Here is a 20,075-nt window from a genome sequence, read left to right on the forward strand (position 1 = left end):
AATCGGCTAAGAAGAAGTCAAATTATCACTCTTCGCAGATGATATGATACTATATGTGGAAAACCCAAAAGACTCCACTCCAAAACTGCTAGAACTTATACTGATGTGGTTTTGATTTGAATCTCCCTGATGGCAAGTGGTGATGAACATTTTTTTTTTTTTTATGTGCATGTTAGGCATTTGTATGTATTCATTGGAAAAGTGTCAGTTCATGTCTTCTGCCCATTTTGTGACATGATTATCTGTTTTGTGTGTGTTGAGTTTGAGCAGTTCTTTATAGATCTTGGATATCAGCTGTTTTCTGTAGTGTCATTTGCAAATATCTTCTCCCATTCTGTGAGGTGTTTCTTTGTTTTGTTGACTGTTTCCTTTGCTGTACAGAAGCTTTTGATCTTGATGAAGTCCCCAAAGTTCATTTTTGTGTGGGAGGCTGCAATAAGGCTTGAGACGAGGACCAAACCAGGCCCTGACTTGTGCCTCCTTTAAAGTCTGAATAACCTAACAAAAGGTTTAGGACGGGAAAAGTTGAGTAGCACTGAGAAAGGGTCTGTGCTATGTGTCGTGTACTCACCTACGTGACTTCCCACATGCTTGCTAAACAAATGAGAACAATTTGGTTGAGGTCTAAAGTTTGTTGCTGGTCCTTGCTGCCCTAATACTGCTCATAAATTACTTTCAGGTTTGCTGTATCAATACAGAAAAATTGTACTAGCACCAGCCTTTGGCATCACGAGGTCTGCTTATAGTTAAATGTGAAACTTATTATGGGAACTCAGGGTTGTTTAACTAGACACAGGTGTATTTCTTCTCCTATCACTATACATATGGCCTTAATGCTTTGAATAAACTTAGCACTGTTGGACATCTTCCTCAGTGCTCCTCCTGCCCCATCTCTTTGTCTCTTAAGTTCTTTTCACCATCCTCCTGCCCTCACGTTCCTGGTCAATTTGTTGCACCAGCCGTGACATTTTTGCTTTTGTTTTCTTTGCTTTTGGAGACATATTTTGAAGGAAGATGCTGTGGTGATGTCGAAGAGGTTACTGCTTATGTTCTCCTCCAGGATTCTGATGGATTCCTGCCTCACGTTGAGGTCTTTTATCCATTCAAGTTTATCTTTGTGTATGGTATAAGAGAATGGTTGAGTGTCATTCTTCTACACATTGCTTCTGAGCAATCGGGGGTCCCCACTAAAAAGAAAGAAAAAATAAAGAAATAGGGAGAAAGAAAGAGTCGGGTTAGAAAAAAAAAAAAAAGGAAAGAAGACCCACCTTGAATGGACCCCAAAGGTAAGATTTATAAGGTATACAAACAAAAATGGACAAACAAAAAGACTGACAAAAGTAAATGACAAAATAACCCAGCCAAAATGAACCCCAAGTATAAGATTTATATACTTCCAGAACAAAAACAAATACACAGAAACACTAACAGAAGAAGAAGATGGGCAAGTGGTTATAAATTCTCAGTATGGGCGAAGAAGGTTATTTTGATTCTTTCTGGGTGTGTCTTGATATCTTTGTAAAGGACTCAACTTTCCTGAGATAAAGGGGGATTAAAACTGGTTATATATAGGGGTAGTACTGACTGGGAAAACAGAATTACCTTGAAGCTTATCTCTATATGAATATTTTAAAAAATAAAAAAGAAAAAGAAAAACACAGGTATATGTATCAAAAAAGTTCAAGTTAAAAGGTTATTATGGATTTTTTTATACTGAACATCTCATTGTGATGGTAAATAGAAATTATAAAAATCTAAAAAGAATGAGAATAGTGGGAAAAAATTAAAAGTAAAAGTTGTATCTATAAAGTATACAGGTTTTATGGCAATACTGGGAGCTTAATATCTTCTTTTCCCCTGATATTGGGGTTTTAAAGTTTTATGGAGACCCTGTGGTGGTTATCCTGTTGTTTGTTTGTTTGTTTGTTTGTTTGTTCTTGCCTGGATTCCTGGGGGAGGGGCCTGCTGTGTGGTTTTTCAGGCAGTCTTGCTTAGGTTGAGTCCTCCTGCCCCCTGTCAAGGGCCTGGGCTCTGAGGATACCAGTTTTTCAGGCTTTTGTTCTCTGGAGGTTGTTGTGGGGTTTTTTGTTTGTTTTGTTTTATTTTTGTTTTTGTTTTCCCTTTTAAGCTTTTGGTGGTTCTTTGGAGGCTTAGTGGAAAGCAAATTGCACCCAGACCTCCGTCTCAGAGAGAAGCCTCAGTCTGTTCCCCTCTGTGTGGTCCAGAGCACATAGACTACCCCTCTGCCACCTCCCACCAGCAAAGCATGTCTCCTGCCATTGTCTCAGGGGTCACAGGAGCTCCCATTTGTCTATGTACCCCGGTACTATTAAAACCATGAGCAATATTGCTTCAGAGAGCCCACTTCCAGTGGCTGTCTTTTGCTGGGGCTTTTTTCTGGCTGGGTTCAGATTGCCTGAGAAATCCCAGAGATAGAGCACTGAGATTTTCATATCAGTCAGGGCTGGGAGTGTTCAGACTCTCGCGGGTTCTAGAGAGTGCCACTTGCACCTGCTCAGACCCCTCTCAGGGGAGGGTATGGAGCACAATTCAGACCATGGCCTGGATTCTTCGACACACTCTCTGGCACGGCACCAACGGTGGCTGCCCTGGGTCTGTGGGCATAATCCATGCCCCTGACTGCCTGATTCCACCAGTCTCCCCTTAAGATCTTTTACTCTTTTTGAGTGCTTTTAACCAGACTACAAGTTAATCCTGATCCCCAATTACAAGGCACTCTCATACTTGGATATTATTTTCCAGTGGGTCTCTTCTGGTGCCTCCCTCCCCCTTCTGTTTATCCTCCACTATCAGTCCCATCATTCAAACTCCTCTGCTTTAACTCAACACTGACATCTTCTGCCTGCATAGAAATCCAGAAGCGTATAATCCTACATCTCAAGCTGATTACATGGATGTTCAGAGTGTTCTGATAGATAATCAGCTCACTTTGGGGAATGAATTGAAACAACATCTCCTACTTTTCTGCCATCTTGCTCCAAATAATCTACAAAACAATTTTTGCTCCTACCTCAAGATCTATCTCTGCTGCCTCTCCTAACAACCAGAACAGTAACAATCACTGAATTTCAGCATTGCCTTACTGGAAATGTTCTGACCCTGGTTAAAGAAGATGAGGATTATCCAAAAAAAGCTGCATAATTCAGTTAATACAAACTAGGAGCCAGTGGACAAGCATAGAGCTAGATTCTGAGAATGCCAGATTATATGATACAGAACAAAAAGTTAGATGAGATATAGATATTGTGTATTCATATGGATATTGGATATTCATATGGATATTGGTGCATTCCCTCATGATACATTCCCTCACGATGTACCACCCTGGAGAGAACCCAGGAGACATTGTAAATACCTTGGTAGGATGGACTGTGGACAATGGAAAAAATAATCTTCACCAAAAATAATATTTCACTAACTGAAATGTCATAATTGCCAAATTAAATGATTAATAGAAAAATTAAAATGTAAAGAGAATAAGACATGCCAGAATAGAGTAAATCTTAATATCCTACCAGCTATTTTCATGGACTGGGCCAGAGGATACCCCATTTATCAAAATGATAACAAGGTGATAATGAAAGTGACAAGAATTTCACTGAGATGCTGAATAGTGGTTTGTTACTAGATTTTGGGGTTGATTGGAAGTAATATTATTACAGAACTGGGGACCCTGAGAGCAAAGAGCATGAAATAACAGAAGCCACATGTTGGTGTTTAACTGTCAAAAACAATGTTCGGCAAAATCATGGTAAGGTGTAAGGGGCAGTCAGAGCAGAGAAGCCCAAAGCTAAGAAAACTATGAAGTTAATTATGCACTCTTGTCCCATAGGCTCAAGATAAATGGACATTCAAAGAAGGTATTACTGTTTGGTTCCATCATGTAAGGAGCTTGGAAATTGTCACTCCATCCTAACAAAAGTGAAAGACTGAATAAAGTGAAAAGTCAACTCTGTGGGTAACTACAGAGGTATAACAAGCACACAATGGGAATGCTAGAAAAAGAAAAAAGCAAAGAAAAACAGAAAAACAGTGGAAGCAATAATAACTGAAAATTTCCTTAAATTAATCTCAGACACAACAAGTCCAGAAAAATCAGAGAACAGCAAGCAGAACAAATAAAAAAAAAGGGGGGGGGAGGGCATCTAAGTATATCATTCAAACTACAGAAAATCAAAGATAAAGAAAAAACTTGAAAGAAACCAAGTGGAGAAAAACAACATAGCTATAGGGAAACAATGACAAGAATTACATCTGACTCTTCTTCAGAAATCACAAAATCAAGAAAATAATAGAGTGTAGTATGTGTTGGGCCAGCAGAAGCTCTTCTCAGTGTTGCCAATACACAAATTAATTTATTCTTTGCTATTAGTAAGATAAATTAACAATGAATTATGGATTTTCCTTTGCAAAGGCAGCTCTTTCTCACCATTTTATATTTACACAAAACCACATCTAGCATGGAAAACAAGTTAAAATTTTTTTGCATGTATTTTTCAACAACTACAGTTACAAACTAGTACATCCCCTTTTGAGAAAATAGTAAAATTCAAGTGTGGATGATAGTTTTACCTGATATACCTGATATATCTCGCTTTTTCTTGGTAACCAATTGGTTAAAATATCTTTTTTCATCCCTTCATTTTCAAACTATGTGTGACTTTAAGGATGAAGGTGAATCTTTTATAGATAGCATATTGTTAGGTCTTGGGTTTTTAAGCCACTCACCAAGTCTTTGTCTTTTAAGTGGAATTTTAGACATTTATATTTAAAGTAACTATCAAGAAATAGGATCATACTATTGTTATTTTATTTATTGTTTTCAGGTGTTTTTGTTGATTCATTGTTCCTTGTTTCTTATTCTGTCTTTTTGTGTGTGTGTTTTGATGTCTTTTGTATATAGCATATTTTGAGTTCTTTATCATATTATTTTGTGTGATTACTACTGGATTTTCTTTATGGTTACCATGATGCTAACTTAAAATATCTTAAACATATTGCACCCTATTTTAAATTAATAACAACTTAACTTCAGTAGAATGCATAAACTGAAAATTTTTACTTCTTCTCCCACTTACATTTTGAGTTATTGCCATTACAGTTTATTATACTGTGCAACTAATAACAGAATTATTGCAATGAAGTTATTTTTACATTAAACATATTACAATGTTAATAATGAAGACAGTAATTTTTTTTTTATCTTTTAAACTAGAATTTTAAGGGAATTATACACTGCTGCTACCATACTTCAGGATCTGAGTATATATTTACCAGTACCAGTGACATTTATGCTACCTTTTTTAATGTTTTTATGATGTTAATTAATGTTCTTTACTTATCATCAAATAACAACTGGTGGTAATGAATTCCCACAGCTTTTGTTTGTTTAGAAAAGTCTTTACCCTTCCTTTTTTTTCTGATGGGAAGCTTTGCTGGGTATAGAAATCTTGATTGATAGTTATTTTCTTTCAATATTTTGAATATGTCATTCCATTCTCTCTTGGCCTAAAGAGCATCTGTTGAAAAATCTGTCAATTATCTCTTGGTACTCTTAAAATTCTTAGTCTTTGACTTTTTACAGTTTAATTATGTGTTTTGGTGTAGTCCTGTTTGGGTCCAACCTATTTAGAATCCTTTGGGACTCATGGATCTGTATGCCAATTTCTCATCCCAGACCAGGAAATTTGAGCCATTATTACTTTGAATATACTTTCTGTCATTTTCTCTTTTCCTTCTGAAATTCTCATAATATGAATATGGTTTCATTGCATCCCCAAATTCCCATACATTTTATTCACTCTTCTTCATTCTTTTTTTTTTTTCTTTTTCAATTTGCTCCTCTGATAGGGTAATTTCTATTATCCTATCTGCCAACTAACTTATTTCTTTTCTGCATAGTCATTTCTACTTTTGAAACTCTCTATTGAATTCTTTCGTACAGTTATTGTATTTTTCAACTCTAAAGATTCTGGTTTTTTTTTTTTTTTCTTTAAATATTTATTTATTTATTTGACAGACAGAGATCACAAGGAGGCAGAGATGCAGGCAGAGAGAGAGGAGGAAACAGGCTCCCTGCTGAGCAGAGAGCCTGATGCGGGGCTCTATCCCAGGACCCCGGGATCATGACCTGAGCTGAAGGCAGAGGCTTTAACCCACTGAGCCACCCAGGTGCCCCAATTCTGGGCTCTTTTTATGGTTGCTGTTTCCTTGTTTTCTAGTTATGTTTAGTTGTCTATGTGTCCTTGAAGTTTACTAAACTTCCTTAGGAAGATTATCTGAATTCTTTGTCTGCCAGCTTATGTATCTCCATTTTTTATTAGATTCTTATTCTTATTAGAGCTTTATTAGTTTCTTTTTGTGGTGTCATCTGTACCTGATTTTTTATGATCCTTGATTCCTTATGTTGGTGTCTGCAATTTGAGTAATCAGTCCCTCTTCAAGAGTTTATAGGCTTGCTTAGGCTGAAATAGTTTTTTACCAGCCAGCTCAGTTTAGGTTTCTGGATATGTCTGCTGGTAATGTCCTTGAGCAGATGGTCTTGTTTATGTTTTATTTTGGGTGAAGTCAACTGCTAAGCCTCTGAGGATGGGGATATGGTTTATGTCTCTTTCAGAGAACGGGGATAGGACTTCTGGCTTGTTTCCCTACTCAAGTGAGGCTGTAGGATAGGTTTTAAGTTTGTTTGGATTCTCTGGTCAAGCTTTCTAGATGGTCAGGACTAGGTACCCTAATCAGTAATAGATGGGGCTAAGAATTAACTTCCTTGTTCTAGCAAGGCAACAGCACAAGACCCTGGGATAGTATAGTTCATTGTTTGTAGATCTGGGCCAGAGTATACATGGAATTCCATGGTCAGTGTGTGCTAGTTTAGGTTCCCTGGTCAGACAGAATGATGGTTGTTCTCAGCAATGAATGAAGTTACAAATTAAATGTCCTGTCAGATGTAGCAGAATCATCTCTAAAGTTCATCACTTTTCATTGTCTTAACTCAAATAAACCTTCACTCTAAGTTACCTGACCAAACAGGGCCACTGGCTTTATTCTCACACTACCAGTTCTCTCTGCCTCTTGGCTCAAGTGCTGCTGAGCTGCACAGTTTCTAGGAATTGTCTCCAGCCCTGGTTAGATGAGCACAGAAGACATTCTCCCCAGTATATGAGGCTATGTTTCAGCTTCCTTGCCTGGGAAGAAGGAAGAGGAGACACTCCAAGGCTATTCTCAATTTTCCAAATAGGCCCCAGGTTGGGAGGGACCAAAAGCTACCCTCAGCCTTAGCTAAATTAATCCCCTGCCTGTCATGACACGGAAACAATTTAAACTCAGGACTTCTTTTATTGTGGAAGTGATCAGCTCTGCCTACCTGTCTCTTGGCTCAAGTGCTACTGGGTTCCACAGCTTACAGGGGTTGTTGTCACCCTGTCTGGTTAGATGGGTCTGGAAGACATTCTACAAAGTGGGTGGGGTTGTGATTCATCTTGCCTGAGCATGGCACACCAGGCTCTAGGGATAGAAAAATTCCTTGCTCAAGGATGAGCAAAACTCCTGTTTCAGGATCAGGAAAGCTGCAAAAATGCTTTGCCCGAATCAAGCAGACCTGCATCCTGTCAGGTTCCTAGTCAGGTTGTGCCCCTGGCTTGGTACTGCAGATGAACAAAGTTTCTGGGTGGAATTACTAGTTGGGTATTGCAGGTATGAACTCAGCCTGACAAAATCCATCTGCTGGTTGTTGCAAGCTCTTCTATCCTTTTTTGTCCCATTCAGATTCTCTGGTGGTTGAGCCCCACAGATTCCCTTGCAATCCCCTTGTGACAAAGTAAAAGTAGGGGTTCCCACAAAGTATCCCACAATGACTGGGCAGTTCGTTGTCCCCTCTGGGTTCTCTTTTCACATTGGAGGAACTGGTGGCTTAGGGAATATCTCTCTTTATAACACTGTGCTAGCCTGATGGGGAGGGATAATGTGGTCAATGTGCAGTTTCTTATCTTACCTTCTAATGTAGTCTTTCTTGGTCTTTGCAGTGTAGGAGAGAACTTCAGACTCACCCTTGCACTTTAGGATTTTCTTAATAGTGTCTTATTCTTGATAGTTGCTAGTTCTTGTGAGGGAAAGATGAAAGTAATAACAACTTTTGTTGCCTTCTTAGTGACATCATTGTGGCTAAGAACTTTTACATCAGTCTGTGAAAACCCACTTTGTAAAGAGAGAAAATGACAGGGACTGCATAGGAGTAAAAATATTCTCCCTCAAATGCAAAGCAATAACAAAAAATGGAAGCAGAAGAATCAGTTTTGCTGATAGATCTTATGTAATTCCAAATTATTACCATTTACTGAGCTGTTTTCTTTACTAAGATGGCAGTATAACTGGCCACATATTGTTGCCGCTAACATTTCATCCACTGCAAAACAGGGCCATATTTACTAAGCTGGGAAGTATTATAGTGTGTTCTAAGAGAACTCTGACAAAGCCATTTTTTAAATTTAACTCTAAATCCCCTGAAAGGTCAAAAACAATTTGCACCCTTTCTGTTAGTCTGGTAGAGTCAAGAAAACATTGCAGAATAGAAAAGATCTAGATTATCTGTTATCTGTTTGGCTTCTCAGCATAATTATCCCATTTAGCTTATAAAATAAAGTTAAAAATAACTCTAAGAATTGTACATGCATTATAAAACTCTATATAATCATAATCGTTCAAGTCCATACATATTAAATGAAAATTAAAATATAATTTAGAGATATTTTAAATTATTTTTTGTTTCTTCTTTCCAAAATATTTCAAAAGGAAGATAATCCATTATATAAGTTGTAATAGTTCCTTTTCAGTTCATAAATTTATTTAATGCTGAATGCTCAAGTTTTTAATATTTAAAGCTTTAATAAAAGATAAGTAAATTATCTTTATATGGCAATAGAGGCATATAACTTAGGAAATGTTAATAGAATATGTTTCAGCTACTTATCAAGAAGTTTTCTTCATGTGAAGAAATCTGTAATGTTCAGGAGCACCTGGGTGGCTCAGTGGGTTAAAGCCTCTGCTTTCAGCTCAGGTCATGATCCTGGGGTCTTGGGATGAGCCCCCCATCGGGCTCTCTGCTCAGTGGGGAGCCTGCTTCCCTTCCTCTCTCTCTGCCTGCCTCTGCCTACTTGTGATTGCTGTCTGTCAAATAAAATAAAGTCTTTAAAAAAAAGAAATTTGTAATTTTCAAAAAATTCCTAAAAACCTTTTTCTCCTCTATTTCCTGCATCTAATGGAATATAAAGCTCAAATTTATTTTATTCAGTTGAACTTCCTTCTGACTCACTAAAATAGAACAGTATTTGCTTGACATCACACTGTAACCAGTATGACCAATGAATCCTTGTGACTGACAATTCCTCTTTCAAAATGCATACTAGCCTCTGTCTCATAACTGGTTTCCTCTCTGATTCCTTACTGATTAGGGTTGCACAACACAAGGAAAACATCAAACACCCCTTAATCCCTCCTTCCTGGAGCCAATGATCAATCAAATCCTCCTGCCCTTCACTTCTTTTACTTGAAATCTGCTTTAACTGAATTTCTGTCTCTGAAGTTAAAGAAGCCCCAATACTCCAAGTGTACTCTGGCCCTTGCTGCATCTCTTCAAGCTAGCACCTACATGTGCATTCCACCATAAATAGGAAGATGAGGACTATTTGTATTTCTTTCACTTTTTCCATGAAAATCCTATTGAGCAGATCTTGATATGTGAGGTTCAGGAGCAGTGAAAAGATGCCATCACTGTCTCTAGTGTGAGAGGAAGTATTGTTCCATCTTTTGCCAGCATTTTCATAATACAGTGATTCTCCATAACTCATCTCCATGTAATGCTTTTGAGGCCTTTCTATATTTTTCTTAATGTTAACAAAGAGGATAATGTGAAATTCCAAGAAATATCCCAGATTGCAATTTTGGAATAAGAAATAATATTGGCTTTGTAAGCTGTATGATAATGAGACACACATATTATTCAATTAGGAGTGCTTAAGTGAAAAGGGAGGGGATGTATTAATTCTGATTTGTAACTGATAAGCTCTTGGTCTTAGCTCTTATTACAAATACATTTCTGAATGTATTTTAAACATATGGTCTACTAGCAAGTTTATCAGAAATCATAGTATTAGCTACGATGGAAGATTGTACTTCCAATCATCTTCCTGTTACCATTTTGAGTTCTGAGAACACTTTTAAAAACCAAGAAGAAAAACTTAAACTTTCTTGGGTAAATAAGTTAACAGAAATACACACCTATGTACAAGATACATATATTCTAAAATATTCTAAGTAATATTGACAGAATGATCAAGATCAATATATTAGCATTTTTTTTGTCCTTTGTCTTTTAAAAGCATGCAAAGATTCAACTGTATCTGCAATTGCTCTTCAAATTTTGTTATTCTGGTTTGAGACTTGTATTTTGGAAAGTTTTCAAGTAAATATTTAAGCTGATTATTCTTATCCCATTTGTACATTAGTTTTAAAAAGATCTAGTTAATAGTTCTAGTGAGTTCATGTTGAAAAAACAGAGCATTCCAAGCGGGATAATATAAACATCAATGAAGTTATTCTGAACATTAAACTGCAATAGAATCAATCTGAATTATACAGTAATAGAAAACCTTACAATAGCTGATCTCCTTTTGAAAATTAACCTCTTTGTAGGAACTCATTGCTTTAACAAGTAAAAATTATATTTATAGACTACCTCTTAAAAATATAGACTACTAGGAAGAAAGATAGTAGCACTTTTCTTTCACAGAGTTCATAGAATAGTGACAGAACAAATAATCCTATAGTACTTAAATAGATGATGACAAGTTTGATCAAGGGGTAATTTTAGGTATCAGGAAAGATTTTGAAATTATGTTAATTTTTCTTATAAAAACTGTTTTATTCCAAAACAACACAGTTATTAAGAATTGACAATCTCTTGAAGATAAAAAGATAAAGTACTGTTACCAGTACTTGTATTAGCCATGCATAATAATGATATACAACAGGCTTGAAACCCTTCTTTTTGTGGGTCAACTTTTACATATTAGCTTATAGAAATGAACTATTTCATGAAATAATCTGCCTTTTTAGCCAATTCTTCCCAAGCATGCCCCCTATATATTGGAGTTCTTCAAGCTTCTTCTGTGCTGGGCTCTTTTCTTACTCACACTAGTGACTTCAAGTACCACCAGTGGTCCTGATTTCCAAATTTTTTATCTTCAGCACAGTCATTGCTATGGATTCATCTCATCAAACTTTTGCTATGTCCCAAACTTAGCTATTCATTTTCTTCTATGGACCTTTCCTTTTTCCTGTGTCCTTGTCACTCTTATCTACCTCCTGACTAGTCAAAAGCCTTTCCTGGCCATGCACCCTCCCCATTCTTATTCCATACCTAAAGATAAGATACATTAATTTATTTATTAAATATTTTTTCTTACATAATAGCTTTATTGATATATAACTTACATACCATACAATTAACCCATTTGCAGTGTATAACTTTTTTTTTGAAGCATATTCACAAAGTAATGCAAACATTAACACAAAGAAACCTTGTACCCACTAGCAGTTAATTCCCATTTCTCCCCAACTTCTCTAGCACTAGACAATCACCATTCTGCTTGCTGTATTTATAATTTTTCCTATTCTGGACATTTTATATAAATGTAATAATACAACATGCATTTTTTGAGTGATTTCTTATCACATAACATAATGCTTTCAAAATCATCCATGTTATAGTATGTATCAGTACCTCATTTACTTTATTGTCAAATAATATTCTATTTTATAGATACTTATTCATTCATCAGTTATTGGATATTTGTATTATTTCCACATATTGATTATTACAAATAAGGTCATTAAACATACTTGTACAAGTTTGTGTGTGGACATGGTTTTTATTTCTCTAAGAGTGTAGGTGCTAGGTCATATGGTAACTCTATTTTAACCTTTTGAAGGACTGCTTGTTTTCCTAAGTAGCTGCAATATCTTATGCTTCTGTGCATGAAAGTTTATTTTCTCTTTATTCAAACCAACACTGGTGATTAATTGTCTTTTCTCTTAGAACAATTCTCAAAGAAATAAAGTGGTATCTCACTGTGGTTTTGATTTGTATTCTTCTGATGGCTAATAATGTTAAGTATGTCTTTATGTGCTTTTTGGTCATTGAATATCTCCCTTAGAGAAATGTATTTTCAAATCTCCTGATCATTTTTAAATCAAGTTATTTGACTCATTGTTAATTTGTAGGTGTCCTTTATATATTTTAATTACAAACCTCTTAATATAAATGATTTGCAAATATTGTCTTCCATTCTGTAAGTTCTCATTTTATTTTATTTTTTTTTCTTGTAGTCTTTGAAACACAATAGTTTTTAACTTTGATGAACTCTAAATTATTAATTTTTCCTTTTGTAGTCTGTGTTTTTGGTCTCATATCTAGTAAAATTTTTCCTAACAAAAAGTCATGAAAATTTACAATATATTTCCTTCTAAGAATTTTGCTGGGGTCTTAACTTTCTTATATTGAGGTCCATGATCTACTTTGAGTTAATATTTATGTACATTGTGACTTTAAATAATTTTTTAATGTAATTTTTTTTTAAAGATTTTATTTATTTATCAGAGAGAGAGAGGGGGAGAGAGTGAGCACAGGCACACAGAATGGCAGGCAGAGGCAGAGGGAGAAGCAGGCTCCCTGCTGAGCAAGGAGCCTGATGTGGGACTTGATCCCAGGGCGCTGGGATCATGACCTGAGCCGAAGGCAGCTGCTTAACCAACTGAGCCACCCAGGCGTCCCTTTAAATAATTTTTAAACTTGCCTCCTCATCTCCAACAAAATGGCTCTTGTCTAAATCATTGACATATTTTGCAAAAATTATCACATGAATCTTTTAATGGTTCCCTTTGCTTTCACCTCCACTCTGTATTCTGAAATAAATAAGCAACCTTCCTAAAACTCACACTTAGTCATGCCACTCTCCTTGGAGAAATATATTTTTAATGATGCAGAGTATATCTCAGACTTCAGACTTCGGAACACAAAGTTAAATAGAGAACTGTCTAATAAAATAGTTTCATATGTCTGACAATTCATTGTGTATTTGCCTAATTAATTTTAAATTAGGATGTGTATTTATTCTCCAAGATTTAGAGTAACAAAGTAAAATTCCTATTCCAAACTACAAGAAAGGTAAAAATAAATTTATTTTTTTCTGTTGGGTTTTGTAATTATTGTTTCTGACCAATGTATATAGCAATACATTTTATAAAGGAATTTTTTCCAAAAAATGACATCCATAATTACACATACCATGTAATACATAGAAATTCATATGATTAAATAACATAACAAACTTAAGAATTTTTTCTTTATATTCATAGATCTCAAATTAGAAAATAAATGTAGTAAGTGAATAATGTGAGGATTTTTTGGTTTTGTTTTGTCTTTCTTTCTTTTTTTCTTTTTTTTTAACCTTTGGAGTCAAACAATGTCAACTTTGTGTCCAGTGTCTAGTATTTGGTTTTACACACAATGAACTGTAAATAAATTGATTTCTAAGTGAATTAATAAAATGTGAGTCTGATAAAAATATTAAAAATTAGAACAAAATGTAATTATTGAAATTACTAAATATTATGGAATGGTTGAATTTCTCAATTAAAGATTTAGTATAAATTGAGCCAATTCAATATTAACCTATAAATGTCTGAAAGATAATTTTGAAAAATCAGAAACTTATTGATCTATATTTGTTAAAATTTGTCTCATGTGTCTTTAGCCATGGATGAAAATAAAATTTTAGCCTTTTGTTGTATCCTATTAGAGATTATGCTACATAATCCATGAATAAACTGAAATATTCAATTTAATAGAACTTAAACCTTGGTCCTCATCCAAGAAATGCCTGCAGAATTTACATGATGACTTGATTTATAAAACATTCTTACTATATTCACAGAGATGTAAAAAAGTTATCAAAGGCAAGAAAAAAAAGATTTTTAAAATTTACTGGAACAAATATTGCATTATGAACAATATGCAATTTTCTCTTGAGAACTAATCTGTGAAACAGAGGTCTATTTATTATGCTCTGAATGCAACAATGAAAATGTAGAGTTTGTGGGGCAAATGACACATGCATGAACGTTCAGAGCGTTAGTGAGAACTGACCCAGAAAGATTTCGTATATGAATCTGCCTTTTTCCAAAGAAAACTATGTGAGGGTTACAGCTGACATTTTTCTTAATACATGTTTATGCACATATTGACCATTTATTACATATGAGTTATTTTATGAAATAATAGAAATCAAAGAACTATCTAGATTAGTGGTTTAAACCAGGGAGTTAAAAGTCAGAAGTTGATGCTTAGGTTTAACAATGGCTTTTTTTTTTTTTCCTAATTTCTTTTCAGTGTAAAATAATTCATTGTTTATGAATCACACCCGGTGCTCCATGCAATATGTGCCCTCCATAATACCCACCACCAGGGTCACCCAACCTCTCACCCTACCCACCTCCCCTTCAAAACCCTCAGATTGTTTTTCAGAGTCCACAGTCTCTCATGGTTCGTCTCCCCCTCCAATTTTTCCCAATTCCCATCCCCTCTCCATCTCCCCATGTCCTCCTTCTTATTCCTTATGCTCCACAAGTAAGTAAAACCATATGATAATTGACACTCTCTGCTTGACTTATTTCACTCAGCATAATCTCTTCCAGTTCCATCCATGTTGATACAAAAGTTGGGTATTCATCCTTTCTGATGGAGGCATAATACTTCATAGTGTATATGGACCACATCTTCCTTATCCATTTGTCCATTGAAGAGCATCTTGGTTCTTTCCACAGTTTGGCGACCATGGCCATTGCTGCTATAAACATTGGGGTACAGGTGACCCTTCTTTTCACTACAACTGTATCTTTGGAAAAAATACCCATTAGTGCAATTGCAGGGTCATAGGGAAGTTCTATTTTTAATTTCTTAAGGAATCTCCACCCTGTTCAAATTGGCTGCACTAACTTGCATTCCCAACAACAGTGTAAGAGGATTTCCCTTTCTCCACATCCTCTCCAACACATGTTGTTTTTTGTCTTGCTAATTTTGGCCATTCCAACAGGTGAAAGATGGTATCCCAATGTGGTTTTAACTTGTATCCCCCTGATGGCTAGTGATGAACATTTTTTTATGTTTGCTAGCCATTTGTATGTCTTCATTGGAAAAGTGTCAGTTCATGTCTTCTGCCATTTTTTGACATGATTATCTGTTTTCTGTGTGTTGAGTTTGAGCAATTCTTTATAGATCTTGGATATCAGCTCTTTGTCTGTAGTGTCATTAGCAAATATCTTCTCCCATTCTGTGAGGTGCCTCTGTTTTGTTGACTGTTTCCTTTGCTGTGCAGAAGCTTGGGATTTTTTTTTTCATTTATTTATTTTCAGCATAACAGTATTATTATTTTTTCACCACACCCAGTGCTCCATGCAATCCGTGCCCTCTATAATACCCACCACCTGGTACCCCAACCTCCCAAACCCCCACCACTTCAAACCCCTCAGATTGTTTTTCAGAGTCCATAGTCTCTTGTGATTCACCTCCCCTTCCAATTTACCCCAACTCCCTTCTCCTCTCTAACACCTCTTGTCCTCCATGATATTTGTTATGCTCCACAAATAAGTGAAACCATATGATAGTTGAAGCTTGGGATCTTGATGAAGTCCCAAAAGTTCATTTTTGCTTTTGTTTCCTTTGCCTTTGGAGATGTATTTTGAAAGAAGTTGCTGTGGCTGATATCAAAGAGATTACTGCCTATGTTCCCCTCTAGGATTCTGATGGATTCCTGCCTCACGCTGAGGTCTTTTATCCACTTTGAATTTATCTTTGTGTAATAGTGTAAGAGAATAGTTGAGTTTCATTCTTCTAACATAGCTGTCCAAATTTCCCAGCACCAATTATTGAAGAGACTGTCTTTTTTCCACTGTGTATTTTTTCCTGCCTGGTTCAAGATTATTTGACCATAGAGTTGAGGGTCCATATTTGGGCTCTCTACTCTGTTCCACTGGTCTATGTGTCTGTTGTTGTACCAGTACCATGCTCTCTTGGTGATCACAGCTTTGTAGTAAAGTTTGAAATCAGGTAACATGATGCCCCCAGTTTTGTTTTACTTTTTCAACATTTCCTTAGCTAATTCAGGGTCTCTTCTCATTCCATACAAATTTTAGGATTATTTGCTCCAGCTCTTTGAAAAATAGTGGTGGAATTTTGATCAGAATGGAACTAAAAGTATAGATTGATCTAGGCAATATAGACATTTTAACAATGTTTATTCTTCCAATCCAAGAGCATGGAATGGTCTTCCATCTTTTTGTGTCTTCAATTTCTTTCATTAGTGTTCTGTAGTTTCTCAAGTACAGATCCTTTATCTCTTTGGTTAGGTTTATTCCCAGGTATCCTATGGTTCTTGGTGCTATAGTAAATGGAATCGATTCTCTAATTCCCCTTTCTGTATTTTCATTGTTAGTGCATAAGAAAGCCACTGACTTCTGTACATTGACTTTGTATCCTGCCATGTTACTGAATTGCTGTATGAATTCTAGTAGTTTGGGGGTGGAGTCTTTGGATTTTCCATATAAATTATCATGTCATCTGCAAAGACAGAGAGTTTGACTTCTTCATTGCCAATTTGGATACCTTTTATTTCTCTTTGTTGTCTGATTGCTGTTGCTAGGAATTCTAATACTATGTAGAACAAGAGTGGTGAGAGTGGGCAACCTTGTGTTCCTGATCTCAATGGGAAGACTGTGAGCTTTTTCCAATTGAGGGTGATACTTGCTGTGGGTTCTTCATAGATAGATTTGGTGAAGTTCAGGGATGTTCCCTCTATCCCTATATTTTTAAATGTTTTAATCAGGAATGGATGCTGTATTTTGTCAAGTGCTTTTTTTTTCATCAATTGAGAGGACCATGTGGTTCTTCTCTCTTCTCTTATTGATTGGTTCTATGACAGTGATTGATTTACAAATGTTGAACCATGCTTAAATCCCATGGATGAATCCAACCTGGTCATGGTGGATAATCTTCTTAATGTGCTTCTTAATCTTATTTGCTAGTCTCTTGTTGAGAATCTTAGCATCCATATTCATCAGTGATATTGGTCTGAAATTATCCTTTTTGGTGGGGTCTTTGCCTAGTTTGGGGATCCAGGTAAAGCTGACTTTATAGAAAGAGTCTGGAAGTTTTCCTTCTGCTTCAATTTTTTGAAACAACTTAAGGAGAATAGGTGTTATTTCTTCTTTGAATGTTTGGTAGAATTCCCCAGGGAATCCATCAGGTCCTGGGCTCTTGTTTTTTGGGAGGCTTTTGATCACTGCTTCAATCTCGTTACTAATATTGATCTACTCAGGTTGTCAATTTCTTCCTGGTTCAATTTTGGAAGTTTATAGTTTTCCAAGAAGGCACCCATTTCATCTATTGGCATACAACTGTTGATAATAATTTCTGATGATTGTTTCTATTTCCTTAGTGTTAGTTGTGATCTTTTCCTTTTCATTCATAATTTTATTAATTTGGGCCTTCTCTCTTTTCTTTTGGATTAGTGTGGCCAATGGTTTATTGATTTTATTGATTCTTTAAAAAAAAAAACAGCTTTTAGTCTCATTGATGTATTCTACTGTATCTCTAGTTTCTATCTCATTGATCTCTGCTCAATCTTGATTATTTTCCTTCTTGTGTATGGAGTTGGCTTAATTTGTTGTTGATTCTTCAATTCTTTAAGGTGTAGAGAGAGCTGGTGTGTTCTGGATTTTTCAACTTTTTTGAAGGAGACTTGGATGGCTATGTATTTCCCCCTTAGGACTGCTATTGGTGCATCCCATAGATTTTGGACTGAAGTGTCTTCATTCTTATTGGTTTCCATGAATTGTTTCAGTTCTTCTTTGATCTCCTGGTTGATCCAAGCATTCTTAAGCAAGGCGGTTTTTTAGCTTCCAGGTGTTTGAGTTCCTTCCAAACTTTTCCTTGTGGTTGAGCTCCAGTTTCAAAGCATTGTGATCTGAGAATATGCAGGGAATAATCTCAAACATTTGGTGTTGGTTGAGGCCTTATTTTTCACATAGTATGTGGTTTATTCTGGAGAATGTTCCATTTGCACTCGAAAAGAATGAGTATTCTGTTGTTTTAGGGTAGAATGTTCTATATATATCTATGAGGTCCATCTGGTCAAATGTGCTTTTTTCTTTATTTATTTTCTGCTTGGATGATCTGTCTATTACTGAGAGTGGTGTGTTAAGATCTCCTACTATTAATGTATTCATATCAATATGACTATCTTGATTAACAGTTTTCTTATGTAATTGGCTGCTCCCATATTAGGGGCATAAATATTTGCAACTGTTAGAGCTTCTTGGTGGATAGTCCATTTAAGAATGATGTATTGGGGACGCCTGGGTGGCTCAGTTGGTTGAGCGGCTGCCTTCGGCTCAGGTCACGATCCTGGCGTCTGGGATTGAGTCCCACATCGGGCTCCTTGCTCAGCAGGGAGCCTGCTTCTCCCTCTGCCTCTGCTTGCCATTCTGTCTGCCTGTGCTCTCTCTCTCTCTCTCTGACAAATAAATAAAATCTTTAAAAAAAAAAAAAAAGAATGATGTATTGTCCTTCTGTATCTCTGACTACAGTCTTTATTTTAAAATCTAATTTATCTGATATAACAATTGCTACCCTGGCCTTCTTTTGAGGCCCATTGGTATAAAAGATGTTTCTCCATCCCTTCACTTTCAGTCTGGATGTATTCTTAGGTTTAAAATGGGTCTCTTGTAGACAACATATGGATGGGTCCTGTCATTTTATCCAATCTGCAACCTGTGTTGTTTTTTGGGCGTATTTAGGCCATTCACATTGAGAGTGATTATTGAGAGATACATTTTTATTGACATCGTGTTACCTGTGAAGTCTTTTTTCTATAGATTGTCTCCATATATTTCTGTTCAATACTATTCTTAGGATTTTTCATCTTTCATAGAACCCCCCTTAATATTTCCTGCAGTGTCAGCTTGGTGGTCACCTAATCTTTTAAAACCTTGCAAGTCTTGGAAGCTCTTTATCTGTCCATCCATTTTTAATGTCAGTATGGCTGGATAAAGTTCTTGGCTTTATTCTTGGCTGCATATTCTTCTCATTTAGTGCCCTGACTACATCTTGCCAACCCTTTCTGGGTTGCCAGGTTTCTGTGGACAGGTTTGATGTTATTCTGATGGACTTTCCTCTGTACGTAAGGAATGTCTTTGCTCTAGCTGCTTTCAAGAGCTCCTGTCTACAACTATGTTTCATCATTTTCACTATCATGTGTCTTGAGGTTGTTTAGATTCTATGATCTTGGGGTAGGCCTCTCTGCCTCTAGTACATGAACACTGGTTCCATTCACGAGATTGAGAAATTTTTTATAGAGAATTTGTTCAACTATATCTTCCAGTCTTCTTTCTTTCTCCTTCCCCTCAATGATCCAATAATTCTGACATTGGAACATTTCATGGCATCATTTATTTCCCTAATTCTGTTTTCATGTCTTCTAAGCCATTTGTTCCAGGCTTTCTCCTGATCCTTTTTCTCTACCTGTTTGTCACTAATTCTATCTTCTGCCTCAGTTACCCTAGCTTTTAGAGAATTTAAATTAGATTGGAACTCATTGTGAACATCATCCCTGGTAGCTTTCATCCTTTTCATCATCCCTGGTAGCTCTACCCCAATCAATTCCATTTTGTCATCCATGGCTTTTTCCAAACCAGCTATTGCCTGGATAATTGTTAGCCTGAATTCCCTTTAAAACATATTGTCTATGTCCATATCCAATAGCTCTGATAGAGAAAGCTCTGAATTTTTCTTCTCTTGGGTATTCCTCCTTATAGTCATTTTGATGAGAGATGGCTGAACGAATGTGTAGCTGAATGTAACAACCATGGTGTAGGCAATGTGCACCCTGGGAAGCTTCTGAGCAATCAAGAATCCCCAGCCAAAAGAAAGAAAAAAAAAGAGAGAG

Source organism: Mustela putorius, unplaced genomic scaffold, assembly GCF_011764305.1.
Source record: "Mustela putorius furo isolate JIRA1106 unplaced genomic scaffold, ASM1176430v1.1 tig00003913_pilon_pilon_pilon, whole genome shotgun sequence".
Classification (NCBI taxonomy): domain Eukaryota; kingdom Metazoa; phylum Chordata; class Mammalia; order Carnivora; family Mustelidae; genus Mustela; species Mustela putorius.